The following is an 8,360-nucleotide window of genomic DNA, read 5'->3' on the forward strand; positions in this document are numbered from 1 at the left end:
GTGAGCCTCTGGATAGAGAACTGGACCAGGGATGGGGAGGGGATTAAGGCTTCTAAGGAACCACGGATACTGCTACAGCGCAGGCTGGGCACCCAACAAGGGGAGGCTAAGTTGGGGGGGGCAGTGAAGGGGGGAGTTGTGCTATATTTTCTTCATACATCATTTATCTCCCTTCTGTTCATTTTCATCCCTACTGGTATAAATTATTTGAAAAAAATAGAGAAGAAACAGCAATTCAGATAATGATCTATTTTGATGTTTATATCATAACCAGTTTTCTTTTTTTAAAAAAAAAATTTGAACTTAAGCTTTTCAGTTATGCTTAAAAAAGAGTCTCTATCATGATTCTGCATGGGTCTTTGTCAAATGACAGTATTTAATTATTATTTTCGAGGTCTAACTAAGAAAATGTCATATTTTCACAAAATACAGATTTCACTTAATGTAATAGGAAACCATGCAAAGTTTCTGAGGAACAAACAAAGGTTTGGGGAAGTGAGGTGTTGAAGGACATAGAGTGGGTAAATTCTGGCAACACTGATCCACACTGTGAGAGCAGAACCATCTCAATGTCTACATCTCTTTTTAAATTGTCATCTCAGAATAGTCTACCCTGCTCAACTTAAAAATAAAACAAATTGCATAAGCATTTCAAAGCAAACTTTTTCAAAAAATTCTATGAATTCTAACCTGAGGTATGAAAAATCTTATGTAGGAATGAGGCTATGTCATTTAACTGAATTATCTTTGTATGTGAAAATTTTTAACATACACTCTGCAGCATACCATTGGACCTCTCTGTCATCACTAGGGTTTTTTTTAATTATATTTTTACTTATTAACTGTTCATAGGACAGTTAACAACTTAAAAGTTTGTTGATATTATTGCCTCTATTACATAGGTGGAGGGAGAAACCAAGGAATACACACAAAGTACTACAGCAGGAATTTTCTTAATAACAATTTAATTATATGTCTGTATTATGAAAAATTTAAAATAAACCACTTAAGTAATATCATGAGAGAAAATTTTTAGGGATATTTTATCTTCAGCAGGATCCAGGTCCAAGATCATGTCTAGATCTCAGTATTTTTAAGGTATTTTTTATTTTTTATTTTTCAATCACGTATGAATTAAAATATATCATAATCTCAGACTATACAAAACATAGATATCTACGAAAGTGAAAATTTATAAAAGTGGAAGTTAAAATGTTAATTTTAAAATTTATATCAAAATACAAATGATCTGGGATGTCAAAAATAATATCACAAAAACTCTAGTTGGGAAACTAATACCCTCTGATTTCAAGGCTTCCTAAAAACCTACAGTACTTAAGATAGGTAGTGTTAGCATAAGGGTAAACAGAAGTATACAGAATAGAATAGAAGGATCGAATAGACACATGTATATACATAGTCAATAAATTTTCTACAGAGGAACCAATACAATTTTTTTTGGACAAACATGGATTTGGAAGGCAGAGACTGGTATTATGCTTGCAGCTATAGCCAAGGCAAAACTCATTGTATAGCACCAGCTACTCCCAAGTTGAGGAGAGAAACCACCAACTATTCCTTGGGCATGATGTAAGTTTAACTTGAGTCAATTCCTAGGTCACTACCAGTATAGTTGCCTGCCTGCTAGGATTGCCTTGTAACATGGACTATTTATCTAATTATCCTAGACTATAAACAAAAAAATAAATTTTCTTTCAGATTTTACTTACTAAAAATGTTTAATAGCTACTATAATTTCTTATCATAAAATAATAAGGATAGATATCTAGGATATGACACTTTCCAAAATCTCCTACACCTGATAAAATCATACATTGATAAATTTTCTGAGCTCTTCTAGAAATCTAATTTATACCACATACTCTTCAAAGTATAGAAAAAGTCTCACATAGTTTTACATTAGAAGACATGTATAAACCAGACCTTTCTACATTTGTTTTTTTTCTGTTGTTGTTCAGTTATTTTGTTATTATAGAAACAATTCAAAACTATAATGTGCATAATCAATGACATCGTTTGCAAAAATTCCAATATGTGCATAGACAACTAATTTGTTCTTTATTTCCATGAAACAAATTTACCTATCGTTACTTGTTAATGACCTAATGATTGCAAACATACTAATTCTGACTAAATATTGAGTATGCATTCTGTTTAATGTCATTCTTTTCTGTGTTTAGATTTCTTTTAAATTAAAATTTTTATTTTTAGAGACCATAAAAAATAATACAAAGAGATCTTATATTCCCTTTACTACTTCCCTCTACCTATCAAATTACAGTATTTAATTATGATTTTCCAGGTCTAACTAAGAAAATGTCACATTTACACAAAATACAGATTTCACTTAATGTAATAGGAAACCACACAAAGTGGTATCTAACAACACCTTCTTTAAAAATTAGAATTCAATATCACAACCAACATAGTGACATTGCTAAAGTCAAGATATAAAATATTTTCATCACTACAAGATTCCCTTCCTCATGGTGCCATTTTATTGATTCTCTCCCTATCCAATTCTCTCCCAAACTCTTGTCAAAAAATAAGACGTTCTTGATTTCTAAAATTTTACTTATTAAGTATTATTAGTTAAATGGAATAACACAATATGCAATATCTAAAAATTCATCTTCACTAGAATAATTCTTTGGAACATTTATCCAGCTAATTTGGTTTGTCAATATTTTGTCTTTTTGATTAATGCATACTATTCCATCATATGGATGTACCACAGCTTGTTTAACTCATTGAAGGATAATTTAGCTGTTTGCATTGAAAGATAATAGGGCTGTTTGCATGTTTCTGTAATTGTGACTAATACTGCCACATATATTCATGTATAAATTTTGTGAGAACATAAGTTTTAATTTCTTTGCAATAAATGTCCAAGTGTGCAATTGCTGGGTCTACTTTACTTTCTTGTGGCTACCCATTTCCCATTTTAAGTGATCAATGTCTTCATATGTGTTAATCTTTTTTTTGGTACCAGGGTATGAACCCAGAGTTGTTTAACCACTCAGCCACATATACAGAATTTGTTTATCTTTTTTTTTAAAGAGAGAGAGAGAGAGAGAGAGAGAGAGAGAGAGAGAGAGAGAGAATTTTAATATTTATCTTTTAGTTTTCAGCGGACACAACATCTTTGTTGGTATGTGGTGCTGAGGATCGAACCTGGGCCGCACGCATGCCAGGCAAGCGCGCTACCGCTTGAGCCACATCCCCAGCCCCTTGTTTATCTTTTTGAGTTAAGATCGGGTCTCACTAAGTTGCTTTGAGACTCACTAAGTTGCTGAGACAGGTTTTGAACTTATAATCCTCCTGCCTCAGCCTCCTGAGTTACAGTGAATATAGGCATGTACCACTGTGCCCAGCCATTCTTCAATTTTTCAAAAATAAAGTTATTTTTATTTCTGGAGCTTTGAGAGGTTTTACTATTTAATTTTGAAGGTTCTTCATATATTTTATGTACTTGTCTATCAGATATTTGGATTACAAATATTTTTTCTCCAATTCCATTTACAAGGTATTTTACAGTGCAAAATGCCTAATTTTGATGAGGTCCAATTCATTAGTTTTTCATCTTAAGGTTCATACTTTTGGTGTTAAGTCTGTGTTTTACCTAATGTTAGCTCTTGGAGATGAGTCTTAGTTACTGATGTCAATTGCTGCAGAACCATTAGTTGAAAAAGTTATCCTTAACCTATTGTTTTTGAGGAGAGAAATCATGAACTATTCCTTGGGTATGATGTAGGTTTAACTTCGATTAGTTCCTAGGTCATTACTTCTGTCAAAAATCAAAAGAGAATTGATCAAAGGACACAAAATTTCAGTTAGATAGGTAGCATATGTTGAAGAGATCTATTTCACATCACAATGACTATAGCTAATAGCAAAATGTTGAATACTTAAAATATACTAAAGTGTAGCTTTTATGTGTTCTAATGCCACAAAAATGTTAAGTATATGAGGTAATAAATATGCTTTTTAGTTGGTTTAGCCATTTCACAATATATACATATCATATTATATACCTAAATATATACAATTTCTGTTTGAAAAAAATCAATACTGAGAAAAGAAAAGATAAATCAGAGAGAATTTTTATAACATATCTAACTAAAAGGTTTTTAGGGGCTAATTCTGGATTACTCATTCTATTCTGTTTATCTATGTGGCTGTTCTTTCAGCAATATCACATTGTCTGTATTACATTAAGTCTTTGATTAAATTGTCTTCTCCTCACTGTTTTCTTATCTTTGAAACTTGTTTTATGTTTTCTAGGCCTTTGCCTTTTAATATGTATTTTAGAGCAAGTTTATATATGCCTATAATTTTTCTCTGGGATTTTCACAGGAATTGCATTTAAACTAAAGGTAAACTGGGACCAACTAACTGACATTTTTAAAATGTTATCTTCCAATCCATGAACATACCATATCTTCCTATGTATTTATTTTTTTAACTTTTTCATAAGACTCTTGTCGTTTCTGGGATATAAACAGTTCAAATATTTTGCTAGATTTATTATGCCTTTGTATTTTATTTCTTTGGCACAATCATAAATGGTACTCACTATTGTTGTCTTCATTTTTAATTTTGTCATTGAGGCAGAATCTAACTATGTTTCCAAAATTGGTCTCAAACTCTTGGGCTTAAGCAATTCTACTGTTTCATCCTTCTAAATATCTAGAACTACTGGTATGTGCTACTGTTCCTGGCTAGGTATTGTGTTTTTAATTTCAGGTTCCATGTGTTTCTTGGTAGTATGTAGGAATGTGATTTTTTTCATGTGTTAATCTTATGCATTTGACATTTGTAAAACAATTTATTGTTTTCAATTGTGGTTTTCTGCAGATTATTCAAAATTTTCTACATAGGTAAAAGAGGACATCTGTAAACAGGGGTTATTGTATTTCTTCCTTTACTTCTGGATTTTTTTTTCATTTTTGGTCTTATTGTTCTGGCTGGGATTTCTACTACAATGATGAATAAGAGTGAACATCAATGCCTTGTCCCTGATCTCAGGGGAATTCTTTCATCATTAAGTAAAATGGTGTCTATAGGTTTTCCAGTGATGGTCTTCATCAAGTTGATGCAGTTCACCTCTCTTCCTAGCTTTTTGAGATTTTTTTCATTAGTTTTGTGGTGTATTTCTTTAATTAATTTTGAAATTTTAAAAAAGTCCTTTGAATGACCCTCATTTGTTCATGGTATATAGTTATTATTTTTATATTACTGAATTCTATTTACTACTATTTTTTAAGGATATGTATGTATCTGTGCCTGATTGATTTTGGCCTTTAATTCTTCTTATTGTGTTTTTGCTCCTCCTCCTTTTCCTCCTCCCTCTCTTCTTCTTCTTCAAAAGAAATTTTTTTGTCTTGTTTTGGTAACAAATTTATATTAGTCTTGTAAAATAAATTGAGACATATCCCATCTATCTTTATTCCTGGAAAAGACTGTGTAGAATTTATGTTAGTGCATCTTTAAATATATGGTAGGATTCTCCAGGGAAACTCTAAGAGCCAGAAAATTTCATTTTTTTTTTAAATTTCAAAAACCAAATTCAATTTCCTAATTCATATAGGAATATTTTTTATTAAATTTATGAATGAGTTATGGTAGATATTTTTTGATAAATAAGCCCATCAGTGGACTCCACTGACCCCAGGAGAGGAGGCCTTTATTATCCTATGGGTGTAAAATCAGTCCATGTGCAGTTGTCTATAGCATTCCTTTGTGATTATTTTGATGTCTTCAAGTTCTGGGATGGTATGTTTCTTTTTTTTAAAATATATTTTACTCATACATATGTTCATTTTACAACATTACATGTTAATATTGATCAAAAACTAAAGAGTTTTTAAGAATTTTTCAAAGTCCTGTAGAGAGGCTTTGGCAATCTCTTTACAAAATATTTCATCAGGAATAGATACTAATTTGTCCAAAGACATGTAATTAGGTTTTGCTGGATCATACTGTGCTCTTCCCAAATAGGTAAGAAATAGGTATCTTTCTTTGATTTTAAACAACCTTGTGTTAAATACCTGTGGGAACTTGACAATGATGTGGTGGGGAATGCTCATCACATTGTGAACATAATCAAAAGTCTCCGTAAGTTTCCTTTTATTTGCAGTTAGCATCTTTGGGATTTTGGTGATCATATGCTGAATTTCATTATGTTTAAAACCAAGTTCAAGACGATAAACCGTCATATTTTCTTTCACAGGTTCCAGACTTCCAGTTAGTAGCCTTGGAAGACGAACAACTAGATCTCTAGTCTTCTTCACACTACGTTCAAGTTCTTTTTGAAAAAATCCCAATTTGTTATCCAGTCTTTCCACTGAAAAATTCAGCAGAAATGGGGCATTTCTGACCATCTGTGCAATATCTGTCTTACTAAAATTTTTTGATTGTAGATAAGCCACCCTGATCTTAAGATTTTCAAGGTCTTCAGAGAAAACAGCATAGTTTTTAGTCAGGAATGTTCCCAACTGGTTATTCTCTAAACCCAAATCCTTGAGAAACAGGAGTATTTGCTTAATGTCCTTTTCAAAATCCAGTCTTAGAAGAAGGTTGGCTGCATTCGGATATTTTTCTATCTTGGACAAATCCACTCCTAAAAACACTAACTTCTGCAGAGTCTCAGAATGATCTACATAGTCTCGAAGTGTGAATGAATCTGGAGGCAGTGGAGGGTGTGCAACAGTCTGAACAGCCTCTTCTTCGGAAGGTGGATGCAATGGAGACAAGGGAGGCAAATAGTCCAGTTCTTCTAGAGTCAGGTCGGAGTCAAAGTAGGGCATCTTCTGTGTCTTCTCTGACTGCTCATTCACATAAGGAAGCAGAGTGCTTTGGGCAGAATTATTCTCTTGCCTACTTGAGTTGGTAGACTGGGAATTACTCCATAAGGAGGAAGTTCTGTAAGTCTTAAATCCCCACTGGAGAAAACAATTGTCAGAGGACATCTGAGGCCAAGCAGAAGAGCTTAGTAACCATGTTTTCCCTGGTCTTGGAAAACGTTTTGTGAGTTGTGTGGCATTAATGAAGCGGCTCGACTTAGCTGAGTTGAACCATCTGAGTATCTGTTGGGCTGACAAGGCCATTTTTTCTAAAGTAATCAAACCGAACCAATCTCCCTCCACGGAGCCACGGAGACATAAAGGCCCTGAGGCTGGGGAGCACCGCCTGGACGCGGGAGGCTGGGACCTGAGCCCCGCCGGGGACACGCCCACGGGGGTTCCTGCTTCACCTGTGGCGAGGCCTGAGCGTTGTCGGGTCCCGCAGTGGCTGGTGGGCTCGCCGGGCCGCCCGCCCCGTGCCGCCCGCCCGGCGCCGCCGCCCCGCAAGCCCGCCTGCCGGCGCGTAGGGCCCAGCGGCCACGCTCCCCGACCCACGTGTGCTGCGGTCGGAGTGGGATGGTATGTTTCAATCCTGGTTATTGGTAATTATTGTCTTCTGTTTTCTTTGTTAGCCTTATTAGAGGCTTTTCAACTTTATGAATCTTTTCAGAGGGTGAGATCTTTCTTCCACTGTTTTTATTTGTGCTATAAAGATTTCCAATGTTAACTCCACTGTCTTTTCCCTCTGCAGGTTTATTTATTATGCTTTTCCTAAATTATATTCTTAAAGTCAAAGTTGAGATTAATTAAGGCTTTTCTTCTTATATATTCATTTAATGATATAAGTTTCCTCCTCAATTCTGCCTTTACTCCACTCTACAAATTTTAATGTGTTGCATTTTCATTTACATTCAATCCAGTGTATCTTTTTTTTTTTTGTCTTCCCTGGAGACTTTCCTTTGGTTTATGGACTATTTATATGAATTTTCACATATTTGGAGACCCCTTGTTTTTGCAATGGGTTTCTCATTTGATTTTCTTGTGGTTGGAGGGCATGTTGTGATATTACAATTCTTTTAAAATTTAAATTTTTTAAAATTTGTATTTTCCCCAGTCAGGTATTAATGTATTGTGGTATATGTTCTGTAGATGCTTGAAAAGAATTTGTAGTCTTCTGTTACTGAATGCATTCACTGGGGGAATGATCAATTAGAGCCTGTTTTTGATGGTGTTGGGTTCTATATTCTTCATAAGTTTCTGTCAAATTGTTCTATCATTATCCAAAAAGAGAAGTGACTGAAGTCTCCAACTATAATTGTTGAATGGTCTATTGCTCCTTTCAGTTCTATCAATTTTTGCTTCATGTATTTTGTGGTCCTGTTGTTTGTTGTTATACATTCTCAATTGCATGTATTCTTAATGCATTGATCCTTTTATCATTACACAATATCATTCTGTGTCTTTAGCAATTCCATTTGCTCTAAAGCCTATTTT

At 34.0% G+C, this 8,360-nt stretch overlaps 1 pseudogene; it reads right to left on the bottom strand.

Moving 5' to 3' along the window:
* Positions 1-5,801: 5,801 nt before the first annotated feature.
* On the bottom strand, positions 5,802-7,311 carry LOC144373703 (transcription termination factor 3, mitochondrial pseudogene; annotated as a pseudogene).
* Positions 7,312-8,360: the final 1,049 nt, after the last annotated feature.

Source organism: Ictidomys tridecemlineatus, unplaced genomic scaffold (assembly GCF_052094955.1).
Source record: "Ictidomys tridecemlineatus isolate mIctTri1 unplaced genomic scaffold, mIctTri1.hap1 Scaffold_46, whole genome shotgun sequence".
NCBI lineage: Eukaryota > Metazoa > Chordata > Mammalia > Rodentia > Sciuridae > Ictidomys > Ictidomys tridecemlineatus.